The sequence below is a fragment of the Leguminivora glycinivorella genome, chromosome 17, assembly GCF_023078275.1.
Source record: "Leguminivora glycinivorella isolate SPB_JAAS2020 chromosome 17, LegGlyc_1.1, whole genome shotgun sequence".
NCBI lineage: Eukaryota > Metazoa > Arthropoda > Insecta > Lepidoptera > Tortricidae > Leguminivora > Leguminivora glycinivorella.
In genome coordinates this window covers 289,224-312,458 of record NC_062987.1, presented here as the reverse complement: position 1 = coordinate 312,458, position 23,235 = coordinate 289,224, and the positions used below count along the sequence as shown (strand labels likewise).

At 37.1% G+C, this 23,235-nt stretch overlaps 1 protein-coding gene across 2 annotated transcripts in view; it reads right to left on the bottom strand.

Annotated features, from left to right (window-relative positions):
- The window catches only part of LOC125235084, an 84,521-nt gene that overhangs the window by 37,311 nt on the left and 23,975 nt on the right, over window positions 1–23,235 (bottom strand). The window contains exon 1 of one of the 2 annotated variants that reach the window (XM_048141512.1): window positions 5,911–6,164. The exons of the other annotated variant lie outside the window; for it this stretch is intronic. The gene's annotated coding sequence lies outside the window, so the exon portion shown is untranslated. Of the gene's footprint in view, window positions 1–5,910; window positions 6,165–23,235 lie in introns of those variants that run through there. 2 annotated transcript variants of the gene reach the window in all.

Below are 23,235 nucleotides of genomic sequence, written 5' to 3'. Positions count from 1 at the left end.
ATGTACATAAAAATGGCGTTTCGTTTTCGTTTACCGTCGCAGAAATGCCATTCGTCTACGGCACCAGGGTGGCTAGCCGAATGGCACAATCGCTCACGAAACGCTCACGAAACGAAGCGCTAGTAGATATCTATCTCTATCGCGCTTGCGTATTGGCGTGACAGAGCCAGCGGCGTATCGCTTTCGTTTGGCGTCGGAGAAATGCCATTCGGCTACGGGGCCAGGTTAGGGCGGCGGGAGACTTTACCTATTTTAGTTATTAAGGGGTAGTGATGCTTATAATAATAGTGATTGGCTGCTTTCATTGACAAAGATACGAGTATCCTTTAATAACAGTATAATTAAAGTATAATAATCTATCAAAACATAATCTAAAGGAGGATGCAGCCGCCATTCAAAGTGGTCGAGAAACCTGCGGTGGCCATTTCCTGCGATAAATTATACTCGTTTATGACCGCGAATGTCATGTGGAGGTACAGCCGCCATCAGTGGGCTATTTTGACCACAGTGACACTTGACACTGACAATTCTGTGCTTATTTTTGGGTTAATTGATAAGAACATTGTAGACTTGCGAATCGAGCGTCATCTTAGCAGTCTCGTGTCGTGAATAATTTATTTTTCTTTTGCTCATTAATTTTGTTTAAAGTGTAATATCGATAGCTTATTATGCAGTAAACTAATGTTGTAGTGAGAAGCTGATGCTGAAGAATTAATCTCGAAACGCGTTTTGCCTCTTTTTTGTCGTCAGCGGCCGGTAGTCCACGTGCTCTTGTCAAATCTTGCTATCAGTTTACTAACTCACCGTACACTGTCGTGCTTACCGTACCAAAATCACTAATTAATATTAGCTCATATCACTTTGACACTGGCGAAATAGTCCCAGTAATGGACTGAAGCCATTTCATTTAAAAAAAAACTAATTTAAAAAACTAAGTAGGTGTGTAACATTGTTACTCAGCGTCAATATTCTCCCGCGGACACTCCGGCTGTGGAATGAGCTCCCTGCCGAGGTATTTCCGATGAACTAAAGTATGGGGTTCTTCAAAAAAGGAGTGTACGAGTTTCTAATGGGTTGTCAACGCCCCCTGAGTTGCAGGTGTCCATAGGTTAGCGTGTGTGCCACTGACGTGGTATAAAAAAATAGTACATTACGATACAAGTGCGTAAAAAAGGAAGTTCGAAACGAGTGGCGATAAATTAAAACACGACCGAAGGGAGTGTTTTAAATCGACACGAGTTACGAATTTACTTTTCGCACGTGTATCGTACTACGTTTTTCAGTACAGATGAGCCTCCAGATGGTGTTTTTTTTACGTACTAGTGCGAGAAGTGGTTCATTATAATTATGTCAGGTCGAAACTTCGCAGGGCCATCTGTACTGAAAAACGTCGTACAATACACGTGCAAAAAGGAAATTCGTAACGAGTGTCAATTTAAAACACTCCCTTCGGTCGTGTTTTAATTTATCGCCACTCGTTTCGAATTTCATTTTTTACGCACTTGTATCGTAATGTACAATTTCAGTACAGATTGTGTTTTTTTTTACGCACTAGTGCGAGAAGTGGTTCATTATATGCCAGTTCGAAACTTTGAAGGCTCATCTATTCTGTACCGAAAAACGTCGTACGATACACGTGCAAAAAGGAAATTCGTAACGCGTGTCAATTTAAAACACTCCCTTCGGTCGTGTTTTAATTTATCGCCACTCGTTTCGAACTTCCTTTTTTACGCACTTGTATCGTAATGTACAATTTCAGTACAGATTGTGTTTTTTTTTACGCACTAGTGCTTTTGTTATGAACTTGTATCGTACCTAATGTACTATTTCGTAAAAGCGTTTTGGCGTACGGCACTTTATGGGCATATTTTTATTTAAAAATCGATTTCACTTTTTTTGTTTTTGGATTTTTTTACACCTTTTCTAGACATAATCATGAGCTCTTTCGATTCTAATAGGATACAAAAATGTCTCAAAATTTCTATACCTACATTTTTTTGCTTACCTCTGAGTTACGGTTAAACTTGTATGAGAAATTGTAACTCAGTAGAAATAAAAGTGTAGGACTTTTTTTCCCGTGCGGAATCGATAGAGCTCGTAATTCTGAATAGAAAAAGTACAAAAATTCCTACATTTGAAAAAAAAATTAAAACAGACAACAAAATAAATATCTGCCCACAATACTTATTTTAGGTTAGTTAATTTTTCATTTCGTAATTTTATTGAACTTTCATTCTGTAGCCTGTAATTTAATACCTGATATATTTTTTAACTCAGTAATAAGTGAAAAAGGAGGTCAAAACACTAATGGGTGATGTAATAAAAAAATAGTATTACGGCCACTGCGTCTGGAATCTTAGCCAAATACAAACTTAAATTCATCTCGCCTAAAAAAACTATAACTAACATGACAATCATTTTTTCCATCTGTAAGTCTGCATCGTCCCTAAATCTTAGGAACAACTTAGTGATTATATCTCAAACAGTGACAATGAAATAACTACGCCCACTTCTCAATAGGTACATAATAAGTTAATAAGAGACCGGTAAATGCCTCTCTCCGCACAAATAAAGTTGTAAAACCAAAACGGAACAATCAGAAGCTCATTGGTGTTATCGATAACCGGTTATCGATATGTTCATTGAAGATGCCGCTTGACGGCCCGGAGACGGTTTCGTGGATTTATTCAATAATATTTATACTCAAAGCTGAACCCAAGGAAGGGCGTCAAGTCCAGGGGCGCCAAAATCGAACTTTTTCAGATCTAAGGAGCGCCAAATTGAGTAAGCTCCATCTTAGACTCTGTCTTCACTGTCCTTGTCTGACTATCGGGTCGATCACCGATCAGTCAATAATAATAAAAAATCCTGTTATCACAGAATGTTAGCTGTAGATTCCAAAAGAGTATTGCTAGATTTGAACTTAAAGACAATATTATACGTTATATCGACAAGAAAGCTTTGTCGTAAAATGGCAAAGCAAGGTAAAAGTTGCATATTCATACTTACGTCATATACATACTACTTTGAACATCAAATTTTCTTACTGAATTCGCATCACTCAAGGCTTATTATAGTTTCATGAGTCACACTAGGAAAAATCACAATACAGCCATTAATTTTCCCACCAATAATTTATTCTTAAGAAATTACGTAACCAAATTTAGTGATATAACTCCTCTCACGGATATTAATCGAAAGCATAAAAGAAACAATAACAATATAAATCGCCCACATCGCTTCCTGTCAGATGCTGCCCCATAACTTTTAAATAACCACGAGATATCTTACTTTAATCCGCAAATTTCAACTTTTCTCATATGAAATAAGATCGATGGTCCCATAAACTATACAATGAGATAAGAGCTTCTGTCAGTTCTGGACGTATCCGCCATTTTATGTCTGTATTGGCATGCCAGTTTTCCCTATTGTTTTCGATATTTATGCAATATGTATAGTTGATTAACTTTATTGCGTAATTACTGTTCTACTTTTATATCTGTATTATTTTGGCGATAACGAACTGATTGACGATAAATCGATAATATAATCATGTTTTCCGGATAAATCCGTTGCATCATCGATTAATTCAATTTTATTCATCGATTCGCTCAATCGAATGAATTTGTCGAACAAAATGCTTGGTGGCTTAGTTTTTGCATTTGGTGTTATAAGAGTTATAATGTTTGAGAGTTGGAACAAACTAGTAGGTCATATTTACGACGGAAGTACCTAGTTTAGTTATGGTTTATTTATGCAATAGATTTTGACATCTTCGTCTTATCAAATTACGCTGTTATCATGACAATCAGAGATGACAGTCAAGCTTTATTACTTTTATTAGCTTAGTATAAGGTTTTTGTTTTATTTAAGGTATTCTAATTATTCATAAAGTAACTACAATACCTGGGTTTCGTAAATTGATTAGAGGACAGAATTAATGACAGCGGTAATATTATTCTATGTAGCATTTTTTTCATGTACCTAATGTTTAGTTTTAGGTACCTGCTCATCACGAAAACTGCTAAAATATACAGGACTTATGTGTATCATATTTTAATTAAAAAAATAATCGCATGAAAGCAAGCAGGATATTAAATTTGTAATAAGTTAAAATATATTTAAGGTACGTAAAAAAAAACATACCTAATAATACTTACCTTAAGTTCAACTTAAACGTCGTGAAAATGTAAACTTTATTGTTATAATCTAAAGTCGAAAATGAATTGTCCTTAAGCCCGCAACGGCCGTTGTGTCAGGTGTAAACAACCTGGGTTTTTTTGTCGATACACCTTCCGAATAAGCACCTGTTTTATAGAGTTAGAATTCTCAAATACTAGCGACCCGCCCGCGCTCCGGCTTTGCACGGAAATCGTAAAAATGGTGATAGTAAATTAATTATCCGTAATAAGATAGACATAATACCAGACTGCATGAAAATCCGTGCAGTAGTTTTCGAGTTTATCGTGAAGTTTTTGAGTACACACACACACACACAGACACACGGACTTTGTTTTATAAAGAGAAGTGATAATAATACTAGGACTACCTATTTAGTAACTTGATAATGATATTTTGGTTTTGGTTTAATTTGACTTTCTTTTCCATCCTACCCTTTTAAATTGTATCTGTGATGTATTTTGAAATCTATTTAATGTTATCTGGTTTTTATCTTAAGGATTTTGTTATATAAGTCTATGGATTTTAAACTGTATTTGCATGCATGTACCTGTGCTTACTTTTTAGCAAATAAATATTTTGATTTTCATTTGATTTGATTTGTATGATCAACTTTTTTGTAAACATACCAATATTATGTATTATATCTTCTAATGGTAGTTATGACACACCACATATCGACGACCATCCTTTTATAAATATTGTTATAATGAGTAAACGAAAACGTAAAAAAATACCTAGTAAACGATTATTGTAATTTATCCTTCATAGTTTAAAAATCTAGATTTATTTATAAGCATATGAAAACAGTCGATTATTATTTTTGGGCCATTTTTTAAAGTTGTAACATGGGTATTTTTTACGCGATTAATACGAGGTCTTTCGATCCTGATAGGTGAAAAAAAATGTCCCAAGATTTCCATACATTTTTTCGAACCTTCCATTCCGTTACCGCCATACAAAATATATAAAAAAAAATGGGAACGAAAAGGGGAAAAAACCTTGAGACACTTTTTTCTCCTATTAGAATTGAAAGATTCTGAGTGGAAACCACATAAAAATTTCCAAATCCAAAAAGAAGTGGGGTGGACAACTTTGAAAAAAATGGCCCTTTAATACTCCACTCGGGCTTTTGCTACTGAGCAGCAACGTCTAAATGTCAAAATAAAGGTCAATTCATAATACGTTTGAGGTAGCATCAGACTATCGCTAGACAGTGTAAAGGTAGTTGGACTGACTCCAGCAATCTATGCCAACATTTTCTTTTGACATAACATAATGCTCATAGTTGGTTCCATTCGCAATATGTTATGTTGGCAAATCAACCTTACCTTTTGATCGTTGTAAGTATTGTCAATTCACATCACTAGTATCAAATTGTCAATGAATACAGCCAACAATGTTGGGCAACAGTGTGGAATCCTTGCATTGTTGAGAAATACTCATAATAGAGATACAAGATTTTAAGATTCGTTAAAGTTAATGGCTCTCCTGGGAAAAAGCTATTATTTAGCTTAACTTACATTAACATGTTTTGTGTACATGTTACTGTTAACTTAGTGACCAGTTTATCTGCGTTCATTCCACTATAAGACATCAATTCGCGTATGTAAGCCGTAAGTTCGGTTAAATACGGGGATATAAAGTTGCCCACCTTGAAAAATATATTCTTTATACTAAACTCTCACTATGATTTAAGTATTAGGTAAGATAGAATAGTAAAATACATACCAGTCTAGAACAATGAACTTCTTGATAAGTTGTAACGGTTACAATCACACTGGCATCGCAACATACGGAGCTTTCCAAGCTTTCGCGCATAAACACTATCGAGACATCCTCAAAAACTTACAAAACGAAACCTTCACCGAATAAAGTGACTCAGCCGAAACACATGTGACGGATGACAAAAACACAGTATGCACGATCAAAAAAGAATTGGTATTCAAACGGAATAAGACATTCACCTCTTGTTGAAGCGGCGCGCGCACTGGCGGGCAGGCGGCCCGCGGTGGAACCTGTTTCGTAGGAAAAAATGCCTCTTCCCGCCGCGCCGGCCCCTTGCATATTTCCCTGGTTGCCACACGTCCCCGGGAACACGGGAGCCTCTTGTAGCTTCTCCGGGACTAGTTGATCGCTGAGTTGATTGTCCTTTGTATCCTTCGCCGCCATGTTATTCTGGTTTTGGCGCGAATCTAAATTAACTTGATTTACAGTTCTCGGTACGACTGTCGGTATTCTCCCATAAACGGGTTGATTACTTGTGTATTTTTGTGCGGTGTCTATGACTCGCGGTCCGGGGACCGGGTTGTTGGCGAAAGCGTTCACTTTGAGTATCTCGTTGGCTTGTTGTAGTAGTTTTCTCTGTATGCTTTCTATCTCGCCCTTAGATGCTCTGGAATTCTCAGAGAGTTCCGCTATAAGTTTGTTGACGTTGAATTCATCCATGTTGTTAATGACTGTTGCTGAAGTGGCTTCGTTGACATTACTCTTGACAGTTTTGTCGTCGCGTGTGCGGGGCGCCTTGACCTTCATGTCGGGGGGAGTGACGACTATGGCGGGGAGGGTGTCCTTGGCTGCATTACCAGATTCCTTTCCTTTGCGCTTCACCCTCCGCACGGTCCTGCTGGCCATTACATTGTTACTACCATCCTAATGATGATTGCTTCAACATTTTCGCTTTTTACCGACATTCCCTTAATTGTCAAAGCTGTTAATCTAATTGCCTTCGTGATTGACTTAAGAAAAAAGTTGTAGAATAAATTAACCAGTCAATTAGTCCTATTTTATTTGATCGTTAAACAGTTTTAATCAAATTGTACTTGTACTGAAGTTTCTTGGAAATTCATGTCGTGTTTTGCGTAGGGCGTCCATTAAATATCTTATGTGGGGCATATATGTAATTATGTTTATATCTTTAGCATAATTTTGAATGTTACACTGATATGGCCCATTGATATACATACTTCATAAGTCTTTTGTGTCGCGCGCGAGAAACAGGTCATCGAGCAAGTGTGCTCGTCTAGTATAAAGCTATTGTCGTCTATTGTAATTTGGTTGAGTAATTGTGAGCCAAGGTTAACCTAGCGAAATAAGCTTTTTTGTTTAAAAGTAGATATAGTTTTTTTTTCACTAAGTTAATTAAAGAAAGTCGTTTTAGTTAATTATAAAAAAATATAGCTTAAATCAGGATAATGCTATTCGTTATTGAAATTGAAATATTTATATTAAACCATGGTACCTGATCCGATATGTAAGTAGGTACACATTTAAGTACTACATGAAGTAACATTTTTCAATATTATAATATTATTTATTAACATAAATTTCGTCCCATTCTCTTCAAAATATATAGTCTAGTAATCCGAAGCGATTACATTACCACAACCATAATACTGTCACATAAATTAATTTAAGCTTTTGTTGCTAAACTGATCATTAAACTGATACTATTTACTGATACAATATCATATTTTACAACCAACGAAAATAATTTGGAAACAACAACAACAACAACAAATTATCATAAAATCATAGAGGAATAATAAAGAATTGTAACTCCATCCATACATCAGTAATTCCGAGTTATTGTAGTGACATCTGGCGTCAAACACGCGCCAATCGCGCGTCAAATAACGTAAATAATCAGTACTGCTACTTGTCAATAGATGTCGCGACGAACGAAAAGTCTAATGCTCAACAATTTTTAGCTAATATTACAATCAGGGCCGGATTTGAATAACAATAGTGCTAACTCTGACACTCTTTACTGTATGCGCTAAGTGCATATACCACGAGTTTGACTAGCATTAGTGCTATCTCTATAGGTTTTCAGGGGTGCTATTTTCAAAATTAATGATCAATTTGGAATCTGACATTGCTGTCTGCTGATTGCGCTTTTCCAGTCGGCAGAGCGACTAACTAATCCGAAACACTATAAAATATTTTGAAAATTATTTAAAGCATATTCTCAGTGTTATGTTATGTAGTTATTCGTACCTAGCATATGAAAATAAGTGGGTATAGTTATCTGCTGTGTTATGTAACAGAGTTGAAATAAAATGCTGACATAATACGTATTTAACCGAGTTAAAAACTAAATACGTTTGACAAAATCCTAATTTCCAGTCAATGTAGGAGGAACCTGACACTATTACGCCAGTGACTGACATCTCGACTCACAATTTACATACGGTACTGTCAAACACTTTCATTTGCTTGGCATTTCCTAGAGATCATTGGCAAATAAACCTTATTTTAAAGACATTACGTGTTTCAATATTTGTAAGTGGTAGTAAAATGTATAGTTGCTGAGTAGTATCACGATTATCAAAGAGTTTTTATTGGTGGTCCGTGACCTTAAGTGTCAGTACAGTACGTTGTTACGATTTTTTGGTCAGTGGTTGGACACTCTCCCAATCGGGCGATCCCTACATCATTCGGCTCGGATGGCGTTGCTAGCAATTATTGGGGTTGATACAGCGACGTCCCTTTACGTGCGCTACCACAGATTAGATTATTACGTGATTTTCGACAACCCTCAATAGCCGAAAGGGACAGTGCCATGCATTAGAGCGGGCATCAAGCTTCGACCCTGAGCGGCTGTCTAACTTCGCTTTTATAGGAAGTGTCCATTCTGTACGCAAGTACTATTATTTAATTGTATGCGGTGGCAAATCGCAGGTTTTCTATGGTATGGATTGGAATAGGCTAGTTTCCTATAGGTACCTACTTAAAATAAAATATTTTATGCAGTGCACGAAATAAAGCACCATAATATAATTCGAAGAAAAATATGGACAGTAGTTATGTAACATAATTTATATTTAATAAGTCAAAGAGGAAGATTTAAAGTAAATGAATTGACCGTGACGTCACTTCTCAGTATTTCATAGTATACATATGTATTAGCAAATCGTTTTGACACTTCTTAAAAAGAAGCTGATTTGACTAGTAGGAAACTAGCCTATTGTCAAACTTACATCACCTAAATATTAAAGAGCTGTCATAAAACACAAAACAATAAAATAATTTAATTAAGCTTATCTATGTAGAGTCGATTTTGAAGTCGTGATAAAAAAAGGTAACACTGGCTCACCAGTCAAAACAAAACAGAATGGGTATTAACGTACTATTGTATTGATAACTATACTCTACGTGTTGGCTTCCGTAGTGTTTACGCTATTAGTTCGTAATACGCTGTTATAACGCCGCATGCGAAGCCGAATGGACAAACGCTCACGAAACGCTCACGATAATAATCTCTTTCTTAGCTATCTATCTCTATCGCTCTTGCGCATTGGCGCGACAGAGCCAGACAACATTTTTGCGGCGTTTCGATTTCGTGCCGCGTCGCAGAAATGTCATTCGGCTATGGGGCCTGGAACCTGTTCATACTATAAGAGTCAATTATGTATGTTACTTATAAATTTCAATTTGTATATTTCACTTTCACTATTACCTATTTAATTTTAGAATTAAATAACCCTTAGCTTTACCTTAAGACTCAGGTCAATCTTTTCAATATTGAATTTGTTTTTTTTTATTTCTATAAGGCCCACTTGCACCAACCACAACTCGGGGTTAGTGGGCTGTCATCTGTCAAATTCCATATAAAATGGCGGGTTAACCCTCAGGTTAATCCTCCATTTTCGTTGGTGCAGGTGGCTCTAAGAGTTCAAGACACAAATTTAATTTGTAGGTACTTTTACAAGTACGCCGGTCAATACGATTGTATTATATATTGTTCAGTTTAACGAGTCCACTGTTTACGGAACTATAAAGAACCCAATAATGACGTTTAGGCAGTGACTGTCCCATAAAAAACCCACGCTTCGTTCACTGACAATGACATAATTATTATGTTTCATCTAAAATGGCGAATTTCTGCTGAATACATGGCAGTTAGGTCCTCTTACGGATGAATCTCAAATAAGGCCTGAAAGGTAGCAAATGACTCATATTATACTTGTAATATTCAAAATTCTAAGTATGGAATGATATATTTAGACATTGTTTACTTAATTAGGCATTAAGATCATAATAAATTAATAAAAAGTAAGTTTTTATAGATTGCTTACATACTCGTACTTACATATACATAACGTAGGTAGTTAAGTTAAGAATATTTATATTCTTTCTACTAAATAGCGATTAGCTAAAAAAAAAGGTATTATCACCTGCAAAAGTGGATGGCGAATTTATTTATAATTCCTCCATGCACTTTTGCAGCTGATAGTACATAGATTGTTTGGAACAACAAGGATTTCAAAAAATATGTCAATTAGGGTCACTTGCACCAACGAAAATGGAGGGTTAATCCGAATTTGACAGTTGACAGCCCACTAACCCTGAGTTAAGTGGTTGGTGCAAGTGGACCTTAAGGTTTTACATTCAAACGTCAAATAGACGAAAACTAGCGCTGGACAAAAATAACGTAGTCGGGAGTGTTTTAGCTATGTTTGATGAAAATCGGTCTAACACTAATGTCGTGGTTTTTATTCAAAATGTAATTTATTTACACCTATGTAAGTGCGACAGTTTCATGTTCAGTAGTTACTCGTATCATTATTTGTATTACTGTTCTATTTTGTAGTTTAATACGTATCATTCACTGTTTCGATAATAGGGTATATAATAAAGCTTTTTCCCCTCACTAGCTCGGAAACACGTGTTTTGTCCTTTAATCCCAGCGGGTAAAAACGCATTTTATCCACTAGTGGGTAAAGTAATTTGACCTTGAATAAAGTCAAATTAACTGCTTTAAAATTGATAAAAGTAGGTGAATCTAGTAATAAAGATGATTTACCACCTGTGGAACTACTGGAAGCAGTGATAAACGCATTTTTTGCGTTGTAGTTTCCTCGCTATAGTGAGGGGAAAAGTTTTGTGTTACACACGGGTGCAAATGTATTTTACTTCTCGTGTGTTAAAAAACTCGCAAGTTCAGGATTCTATTCTTGAACCACTCGCTTCGCTCGTGGTTCAACTATAGAATCCTTTCACTTGCTCGTTTTTCAATTCCACACTCGGCGTTAAAATACAACTTTGCCCTCTTGTATAACAAATAACTATTGTGCCTTTTCATAACTCCACACAAAAAATAACGATCACTTTTTACAAGCTTTTATTCAACTTTCCTTGTTAACTAATGTTAGTGTGCGTCAAAACGTAGAAGCTAAATTTGACCCACTTCCCGGTTTCCGACTGTGCTGAAATTTTTCACACATATGTAAATCACGTGACAATGCAATATTAGTGCATTTTCACATTATCCGATCCGATATCGGATGTCGGAACGATATTCCTTACATTACAGGCGCCATCTTGGATTTTTTTCTATTGAAATCCTTCCGACATCCGATATCGGATCGGATAATGTGAAAACGGCCTTATGGTATCATGGAGCTGATCTGATGATGGAGCAGAAAGGTGGTCACAGGAACTCTGTTATGAAACGTCGTATCCCCATCGAGTAAGGGGTTTTTAGAAACGTCTCGAAAAGCAGTAGATATGACTGTTGAGAGAAAGGTACAGTCGGCGATAAAATCTTGTGCCATAATTAAATTTTTGTCAGACTCCTAAACGGCGCATGAATTCTTTATACTTATAACAAGCAATATAAACATTTAAAACAATAATATTGGTTACAATATAATTAATATGAAATTGTAAAAATGGCACTTGCTTTCATGTTGCGCGTTTTTATGCCACTTTTCCTTTTAAAGCTACTTTCTTTAGTAATAAAAAAATAATAATTTGGCAACAATAATAATTTCCTTACTTTCCCATTGCGATCAGGTTTTCGATAGCTGTAATAATCATTTTGAATTGGTAACTCGCTCCCACAGATAATTTCACCACAAATACAATGCCTACCTATATTTTTATATTTTTTCAGTTTCTATATACAGCGTGTGTATTCCATACGGGCGCATATCTTAATAACGATTAGTATCGGACCTAAGGAGCATAACTACATGTTTTTTTTTTAAATAGATGAGACTTTTCATGTATGTATAACAATTAAGCATGCAATGTATTACGTCCACATCAATTAGCCTACCTACCTAATCGTCATTACATGACGTTTATGTCATGTCAAATTAAGTTGGATGGCGTATACATTGCTGCTGGGCCAGATTAAAAAAAAATGATTACTCTTAATTAATAACACTTTTTAACAAAATGATTATCCCATACGATTCGTATGATCAGATACTATAACTGGATACATTATTCGCCCATATGGAATCCACACGCTGTATATTGTAGGTTAATCGTTTAGCTTTTAGGTAATTTAGATTATTTCAATGTCTGTGTTTTTACTCTTAGACAGAAATATGTAGTTTAATTGCCTAAGTTGAAAGTTTAATAGGCCACGTGTAAAGAAAAGAGGTAATTCGTAGCTAGTGTCGGTTTAAAACACTCCCTTATCGTCAGTCGGTCGTGTTTAATTTTAACTCCCGACGCAAGAACGACGGGGTGTTAGTGTTATAAGTTTGACGTGTCTGTTTGTCTATGTGTGTCTGTCTGTGCGTCGTAGCTCCCGAGAGGATGAACCGATTTAGATTAGTTTTTTTTTGTTTAAAAGCTGTATTACGCCGTGTCTTGCGTGGGCGACGGTCGCGCGACGTAATGTAATGTAATGTAATATAGCGCTACATCTGGAAATACTACGAGTATTTACCGTTGATAATGACGTGCTAACGAGAAGTTAGCAAACTGTATAGCTGACTAATTAAATAGGTGTAGGTTTAATTGTTCTATTGTTGCCGTTTAGTGGACTGTGAATCCGCTCGGCAGCCTAAACGCAGGGTCGACGACTTTAATTCTTTTTGACAGCTGCTAAGAAAAAGTGTAAAAATATTTGGAAATTGGTCGAGATCATAAAATCCTTTCTATCCATTATAAAAGTTACTTCAAACATATTTACTCATAACGTCACTTCTGTGGAAAATGTTATAAAAGCTAACGACTTTAATTTTGATCAAATCGAAAGTTGCTTTTTGTGTAGGTATATTATAGAATAGTTATTATAAGTATACGAAAATATAAAGCAAACAAAATTATTAAAGTGGTTCTTTTTAATATTTTTTCTGTTATTTATTGGGACAATAATTTGAAAATAAAAAAATTACCAACTTACGTAGGTATGCATAAGATTTAAAATAATTACCTATTTACCGTATTTGTATCGTATTTCAATAGGTAAAATACCTTACGATAAGTATATTATGGTTTAAAAACTTTATCCTAAATGAATAAATAAACAAATATCATAAGACATTCTTACACAGATTGACTGAGTCCCACGGTAAGCTCAAGAAGGCTTGTGTTGTGGGTACTCGGACAACGATATATATAATAAACAGATCCAAATACTTATATACATAGAAAACACCCATGACTCAGGAACAAATATCTGTGCTCATCACACAAATAAATGCCCTTATCGGGATTCGAACCCGGGACCGCGGCTTAGCAGGTCACTACCCGCTAGGCCAAACCGGTCGTCAAACCGGACGAATAAATGAACAACATAACTGAAAATTTTAATAATCGTGAATTGGTGCCAAAATAAAACATCACCTAATTCGTTCGCGTCGGAATAACTGCAAGCAAACCGTCATTAGGTCATTACCGTCCCACTTTTCGTTTCAAACATGGCACACATTTTCAATAAGCCACATTTTTATACAAAAATGGTCACAGCTTAATGTTCAAGTCCATTCGCGTTTACTTTACAGTCTCTTCGTTGGAATAAATAAACAAGTTGCCTAACGTAGAGGCGCGAAATGTCATCATTTCTGCACTTGTCCTACAATGAGAAGACCTTCATGGAGATTTTTGATCGTAAACTTTGGAGTATCTACTCATCAGGGCTGGCTTTTGTGATAGTCGCTAGTGCAGAAAGTACAGAAATCGGATAAAAAGTAAAATAGTGCTTTGTGTTATAATTGTTACAAAAATATTTCTAATCAATTTTACGACTGCTATAAAATCTACTACCTAGAATATCACCACCCCCTATCTTCCCGTGGGTGTCGTAGAAGGCGACTGTGGGATATGGGTTAAATTGTGGCGTAGTAGGGGAGAGGCTGGCAACCTGTCACTGCAATGTCACAGTTTCGTTTTCTTTCAACCCCTTATTTGCCAAGAGTGGCACTGAAACCTGAGTAGTTTCATGTGCTCTGCCTACCCCTTCATGGGACACAGGCGTGATTGTATGTATGTATAAAATCTACAATTAACAATTGACACAAACTCAATTATCCTCTTTTAATATTCAATTATGTATTTTAACTAAGTACAATGCAAACAAAAACAATAAGGGCCTGCTTCAGAATCTCCAGTTAAAGCTATCACGCTCTCTTTCTTCTTGCAGATGAAAGAAAGAAACAGTGTTTTTTGCCAGATAGCTTTAACTAGAGATTATGAAGAGATCTACAGTGGAATCTCGATAACTCGAATCTCAAGGGAAAAGCAAAAAAATTCGAGTTAACGAGTTTTCGACTTAACAAGATCTTCGAGATACAGTGGTTTAACTGCTGGAATTTCGACTTACAAAGGCGCGATTTCTAGGTATGTTTTTCGATTTGTAGAGTAAGTTTTATTACTTATTAGGTACAGTATTATATAACAGATGACACATAAATGAAATAAAGTGTTCAGTTTCCTTTTTGTACTCATATTTATTTATTTAATCTTCATTGAACAAACAACTTATGGTACAAAAGGTTTACTTTATTCCAAAAAGCATTCTCTACTAGTCAACCTTTAGGCAAAAAAAGTATGTTGTAGTTAAGTAGTTAAGGTTGAATAAGTAGGTACTGACTACGATGAATAAGCTTCACGAGACATCATGTCCTGTGACTCCTGTGTCGACAAAGAAAAAACGTCAACAGCTGTTAGAACGTTCGAATGTATTAATTGCACAATTGCACGTGTACAAGACAAAAACAATAGATTTGAAAGCCCTGAACCCGAACATTCATCGTAGATTTTATTGATATTATTTCTGGGAATTCCAAGTAAGACATCTTTTTATTTTACTTAGTACGACTTACAAAGTCTCCATTTCGAAATTCGAGTTATAGAGTATAAGAATGTATTATCAATACTTCCTAGGGAATCAACATTTTGTTCGAGTTACAAAGTCTGAATAATTCGAGATACCGCGTATTTAGGGGTTCAGCGGAAGGGAATGGCATTTTTATTCGACTTACTGAGGATTTCGACTTAACAAGGTTCGAGTTATAGAGATTCCACTGTATTTAGTTTTAACGCGTTTAAGGAGGATCTCCAAGCAACTTCTGCGGAGCTGGTCTACGGTCAGCCCTTGCGTATGCCTGGTGAATTTTTCAACCCAGGTGCTGATCCATTACCAGATGTGACGGATTACTTGTCTCGGCTTCGCACGTTCACAAGGAACCTGCACCCGACACCAGCTTCCCGTCATGTAGGTCAGCGTCGTACGTTTGTTTTCAATGACCTGGCAACGTCTTCGCATGTGTTCCTGAGGGACGATGCCCTGTGCAAGTCGCTAAAACCAGCGTACACGGGACCCTATGAGGTTCTGAAGAGAGAACCGAAGGTGTATACCTTACTCATTAATGGTAAGTCTGTGACGGTATCTGTAGACCGGATAAAGCCAGCCTACATACTTCACGACACACACACCACTCACACTACACATAAAACACAGAACAACTCACATAAAACAACCACCACCAGTTCAGCTTTGAATGAGGAAGATGTCGTCAAGCGTACGCGTTCAGGTCGTGTAGTACGTTTCCCTGACTATTATCGCCCTTAGCAGGTCTCTGGAGGGGGGTGATGTGGGCGTTCTGCCACAGATTTTATGTATTTTATTAATTTTAATGTTTTTATTGTTTTACATTTTACAGTTTTACTTTTTACAATTTTTATTCATCAATCAATTCAAATTAATTATTTATATCAAATCATTTTAATTTTATTTATTTACAATGAATTTAATTATGGCAAATGAATTTATTTTATATCCTAATTATTCAATTAACGATTATGTACAGTAATTTTAATTGTTGATTAGCATTTAATGAATTTTACCCTTTTAACCTTTTATTCATTACTATGAAATAATTAATCTGAACTATGAATTATGGAAAATAAAATGTTTATGTCACGTGTTTTGTATGTTGAAGCGGACAAACAGATTCTTGTTATTAGTAGATAGTTTAGCGCGCGGAGCGACTGCACACAGCTGATAACGTCGCGGCGTGACCGGTTCCCGACCGGCCGCCCTGCGCCCGCGCATGTTCCCCCGCGCGCCGCGCTCACCAGTCTATCTGCCTCTCTGACGCACAGCGCACGCCACCGCGCTGCTCGGTTGCATTCCAATCGCATTCCTTTGTGCACTCGCTCGCGCTTTGTAGTTTTAAGTGCTTTTGCTTTGCCTGTCTTGCATTTCCCCTTCTGTAAATTTAAACTGTTCGCTTACGCATGTGTGTGCTCAAGAATAAAGCTTCAAAACGTATCCTGCTTGTTTGCTTTCTACGCCTGGAGCTATACCTACTGCAAGTAAGTGGAACCCGTGGGAGATATCACTACGCATCCCACAGTTCAATACCTATTACCTATTAGAATCTTTCACTTGCTCGATTATCAATATTGACACGTGCTATTAAACAATAACTTTGCCCCCTTGTAAAACAAATTACTATTTTTTTGTTTTTAGCTTTAGTTTAGGTACTTATCCAAATAACTTTAGTACATTCCATAATTATTTTACAGGTATAATGGACTGTCATAAATTTCACCAATCCATACTATCCATCCATACTTCCATATCCATACTATCCATATCCATCCATACTAATATTATAAATGCGAAAGTAACTCTGTCTGTCTGTCTGTCTGTCTGTCTGTCTGTCTGTCTGTCTGTCTGTCTGTCTGTCTGTCTGTCTGTCTGTCTGTCTGTCTGTTACGCTTTCCCGCTTAAACCACGCAACCGATTTTGATGAAATTTGGAACAGACAATCTTTAGACCCTGAGACAGAACATAGGCTACTTTTTATTTCGAAAAAAAGGGATGAAGGGGTTGAAAAAGAGGTATAAAGTTTGTATGGGATTTCTTAATTTTAAATGATAAAACCATGAAACTTTATATTTTAGCACTTGATAAGAAATCAGTAAACATATATTTAAAGTCACATACAGGTCGAACGCGATTAATTAACATTATTTTTACCTTTAAAATAAACATGGTGGGAAATAAACATTAACTAAAAGCGGGTAGATTATATTTATTTGTCTACCCCGAACATTATATAAATTAATATCGGGTAGTTTTGTGTTGTTTACATCTCCGGTGACATTTTGCTGGGACGTCAGTCTTCCGCGACCACGGCCAGTGCAACCTGGCCGAAACGTTGGGAAAAAAGGTAAAAATAATGTTAATTAATCGCGTTCGACCTGTATGTGACTTTAAATATGTGTACAAAGCGCGAGAACTTAAAGTGTTATATCATTAAACATCTTGATAAGGGATAGGGATAGCGATAGGGATAGCGATAGGGAAAGCGATAGGGATAGCGATAGGGATAGCGATAGCGATACGGATACGGATACGGATAATATGGGTATCGTTAGCGGGATACGGATAATCGGTCGGCGGTCTCTTACAATCAATGTGCTCTAGGACGATCGTTGTTTGCTTGCTTGAAGATTACGTTTGAGATAAGTATAAGCAAAATGTAAAAAATTGTAAGGGATAATAGAAAAAGTACTTTTTACCCACCGATCATAGTGTCGAAATACGGGCTATGTGGGATGTTTATAAAGGTTTCCCCAGCGTATATAGAATTACCTACGCTGTGGTCGATGTGTAATATTTCTACAATCATTGCAAGCAAAAGTATTATGTGCAATCGAAATAATCGCAGATAAATATACCTACAGAGAAACCTACGGTCCCTACGGATCCAAATGAAAATCTTAATGAATACTTTTAATACGCGGGCGAAGCCGCGGGTAAAAGCTAGTATTTTTATAAAATAAAAAAAGATGTCATATTAGGCCAAGAAATGAATGCTCTCATCCGCCTTGCATGGTTCATGGGAGTCTGGGGTCCGATTTGACAACTAATCCCAAGATTTGGCGTAGGCACTAGTTTTACGAAAGCGACTGCCATCTGACCTTCCAACCCGAAGGGTAACTAGGTCTTATTGTAATTAGTCCGGATTCCTCACGATGTTTTCCTTTACCGAAAAGCGACTGGCAAATATCAAATGACATTTCGCACATAAGTTCTGAAAAACTCATTGGTACGAGCCCCGCGACGCGACCTCCGGATTGAAACTCGCACGCTCTTACCGCTAGGCCACCGGCGCTTCCAAGAAATTAATTAATAAATACTAAATACAAAAACTAAATAACTATAAATATATAAACTACAGATTATTTCTCATAATTTACCACACTCATAAGCTCATTTTTTATCTTTCTATATTCATCAAGCTGTTTGATTGACAATGAGCCAAGATTATCTATAACTTCATGCATCTAATCTAATAGTAAAGCCTATGACAGGTTATGACCAAAACTTTAAAACAAGGCTAGTAATTTGATCGGACGTCAACCTGTCAACGGTACGCTGTCCAAGAAACGTCAGTACAAAGCCATTTTCCAATTACGAAATAAAAAATATCACGTTACACTTCCGTATCACTGGCACAACACTGAAATAAAAAGAAAAAAAAACTTGACACTCGATTTTTCAAATTTGGAATCTTTTAAAAAGTTCCGCGCGTGAACTAATTGTTTGAATTTAAATTTGGAACCGATTCCGATCACACAGAGGACCTCATAGAGGCGCAAGAGCTCAAAATACACTGAACGTTGCGTACATTCGGCCATTGAGATTCGCTTTCTTGCGCAGAGCGGCAGAAAAACAGACACGGCCATGTATTGTATAACTATTGTTTGATTATTAAGGTTTTTTCTCAGCGAAGGTTTGGGTTGACCTAGATGCATGTGAACTGAAAATGACTTTTAGCGAGGATTATGGAATTAACAATGAATTATGGAAATTACGGAACAACCGCGTGCTGGCTACACGTTACATATAGCGATATTAGATAAAGACACCCTATTCAGTTTGAAACGTGATGTATGGTTCAAACTGAACAGGGTATGGACACATTAGTATGGATATATATTGTATAATGAACTTATTCATAAGAGCTTGCAATTAGGCCTACATGAATAAACATATTTCTGAATTTATTTCAGAAACAAAGCAAAATACCTATTTAGTTACATGAGCAACAAAAAACAATGACTTATACATACAACATAAACTAAACAATGTAATATATGTACCGTCGACTGTACGTGTACAACGCAGGGTCCACCCACATCTAGCGTCTCGCGAGCGTCGCATCGGGCCAACTGTATAGGCAAAGCCTGACGCCGCGTCTTTTTCCATACAGTTGGCCCGACGCGACGCTCGCGAGACGCTAGATGTGGACCCTTAAAATTTTGAATTTGAGTTTATGTATGTCAGTTCTAAAGCTTCATTACCCCTAGAGTTGCCTGTGCAGTACCGCCTGTCATACATCGCTGCGTCGGCTAATATGCGGTCGGGGTCCACTGCGCAAGGTGTAAGACGCTACTCAAACCGCATCCATCTTTGCCCTTCCTTCCAACTTCCTCACATTACATTTTAAGCCATAATAAAACGATATAAATCTGATTTTAGGAGATGGTTTTAGCAGAGATAGGGGCAATGTCTGCAGAATCTTTACCATAGAAGGGTGTTGAACTGGTAAGGTCCGTTTAGCTTAAGTACTTTATGGTATAAATTTAAATAGATATCATACACGAAAGAAAAAACGACAAGGCCCACTGGTGGCCGAGCCGGGAATCGAACCCGGGTCTTCAGCTTACGCGGCTAACGTCTTCACCACTAGACCACCCGCCCGCCCGCCCGCCTAGTCTAGTGGTGAAGACGTTAGCCGCGTAAGCTGAAGACCCGGGTTCGATTCCCGGCTCGGCCACCAGTGGGCCTTGTCGTTTTTTCTTTCGTGTATGATATCTATTTAAATTTATAATTTATATATAGTAGTGTGACTACTTGAAAAAAGAACAAATCAAAAAATATTCAATAAAATAATTTGATTTGTTCCCTAGTTGTACTTTATGGTATTTGAAAATTATATGCAATACCACGATTTCCTTTTTAACCCCCGACGCAAAAAGGGCGGGGTGTTATAAGTTTGACGTGCCTGTCTGTCTGTGTCTGTCTGTGGCATCGTAGCTCCCGAACGGATGAACCTATTTAGATTTAGTTTTTTTTTTGTTTGAACTAGACCCTACTCATAGTGTTGTGTTCCTGCCGGTGAGTAAGGCTGCCAGAGCTCAACGAGGGTGCGGTGTGCTGATGACGGGAGGACTTACGGAACTAACTTGTTCCGTCTATTGTCCTTTGAGTCGTCGGCAACCCGAGCCCTCCTTGGAACTTGTACACTCCTTTTTGCTGTGTACTTAACACAGCAAAAGGGAGTGTACAGGTTTCTAATGGGGTGGCAACGCGCATGTGACACTGTTTGAGTTGCAGGCGTCCATAGGTTACGGTGACCGCTTTACATCAGGCGGACCGTATACTTGTTTGCCACCGACGTAGTATTTAAAAAAAAAAAGCTGAGTTAGTCGGGAGTGTTCTTAGCCATGGTTCATGAAAATCGGTCTACTATGTCGGCGATTGCTAGCAGTGGCATTGGAACTTGAGCAGTTTTATATATGGAATGAGTTTTTGTTACTAATTACACCCACCACTAATACGATATTGCCGCAAGATATTAGCTATCTATACTTGCCATGAAATGTACTGCTAAAATATTTTTTTGAGTTCAGATGGTGTTTTTTTACGCACTAGTGCGAGAAGTGGTTCATTATATGCCAGGTCGAAACTTCGGAGGGCCATCTGGTACTGAAAAACGTCGTAGGATACACGTGCGAAAAGGAAATTCGTAACGGTCGATAAATTCGGTTGTGTTTTAATTTATCGCCACTCGTTTCGAACTTCCTTTTTTACGCACTTGTATCGTAATGTACTATTATTAGTTATTGTAACCATAAGCAAACTTTTCGTATAAGTAATTAATTGCACAAAGAATCATGACCGGGCCCGTTTCTCGAAAGATACAATCCTTGTATTACAAGTGTGTTTCCATGACAACCTATACGATTTGACAGTTCGCGCACTTGTAATACAAGGCTTGTACCTTTCGAGAAACGGGCCCCAGGTATGTACCTACTACGTATAGGTATGGCGTGTCACAAATTATACACAAAGCTCGAGTACAATTCTTCACAAACACATAACCACTTACGAGCATGTTGGGTAAAGTGGGAGTTAGCGGAAGCCTGCGCATGCTAACACGCTTCGATGCGTATACACAGCTCCCAACTGACTTTAGAAGGTCGTAAGCGCCGTGTTACAGAAGGCACATTAAGCCCTTCTTCGGAAGATGTTCTTGAAATTACAGGTAAGGGTAAAGTTATGGAAGCAGTTCTATGAGTTCCAGAATTGGGCATAATAAACACGTGGACAAGCCTTCATCAGTTTAATAAAATAGCTATTGTATCTCAAGGGAAGGATAATTTATTTTTAGATATTGTTTTTGTTTTATACGTTATTGTTTTAATAAATTAACTGGTTTCGTCATTATTTTCGTAAATGATAATGCACTAACTAGCTTTCACCCGCGGCTTCGCCCGCGTAATAAAAGTATTCTTATTGAAACGTTTACAAATAATAAGATTTTCATTTGGATCCGTAGGTTTCTTTGACGGTACATCTCTGTCCGCGATTATTTCGATTAAGGTAACTGATCTATTTGCTGTACGGTCAGCCAAGAAAGTGGTTTTTTGGCTGACTGACTGACTGTGCTTACACATAAACACACACAGAGACAGAAATCGACAGAGGGCCAGGCCTTCATCGATAATGATGATTATAATTTTGCGAACCATCCCTAATACACAGTTTTACTCATACACTTGGAATGATATGCTGATATCTTCCGGCGATCTGGTAATCTGAGGGACTTCTGTTGAGGTTGTTCTATGGACGACGTTATGTCCGAAGCTAATCATCACGTTACACATGATGGATGGGTCTTACTTCACGTTGCGCCACGACGCGCTCGGCAGCGCGTGGCGCTCTGGTTAGGGTGTCCAGGAACATTCATTTAGCCAGGATATATCTTAAAAGGTTCTAAGACTCTTATGAACAATATAACTGAGGGGGGACTAAAATCTTCTCAAGGCTTAGGTGTAGGTTTAGAGCTGGCGTAGCTTTATTTGACGTTTATAAATACATTTTAATATGCCTACTTGAACATTTCAATATCCTTCCTTTCTTTATAAAAATACAGCAAGAAAAGATAATTTATTTTCACATTTAAAATTTTTAAAGTAACACTCACACTTACCCATGGCCATAAAGTACCGGAGGCAAACACATGGCCTACTCGATGGAGCGAGAAAAGGTGCCCGATTATTAAACTGACTGAGGTTGTACATACATATTATGGTCCGGAAATTTTACAGTAGATTTCATATGAAACTATGTATTACGTCTATTACGTAATACCTTTCTTTATTCATAAGTTTTGTGTAATAATTTAGCCTTGTATTCTTTGACATGTGTTGTTTTGGCATTAAATAGATTGAATTGTACTGATCTCTATAACAATAGGCAAAATCATAATACTTCACAAAATAAGTATTTTTAGTTGGTTTTTAAGCGTCATTTACCTACGACAATGGCTAACATCATATTTTTCAAAACAATTACAACTTTCAAAGTTATTTTTGCTGGTGCTAGTACATTAAATATTAATGGCTAAAAATTTACTGATAATTTTCTAAGCTAGAAATTAAGCTCAAACAACTCAACAGGACGAAACTAATTTCAGTATTCAATTTAAATTGTTAAAATCTTTTTTTTTTATTTCGATGACCACAGTCGTGAGCAACGCGGCAAAGCAACCGTCCTGAAAAATC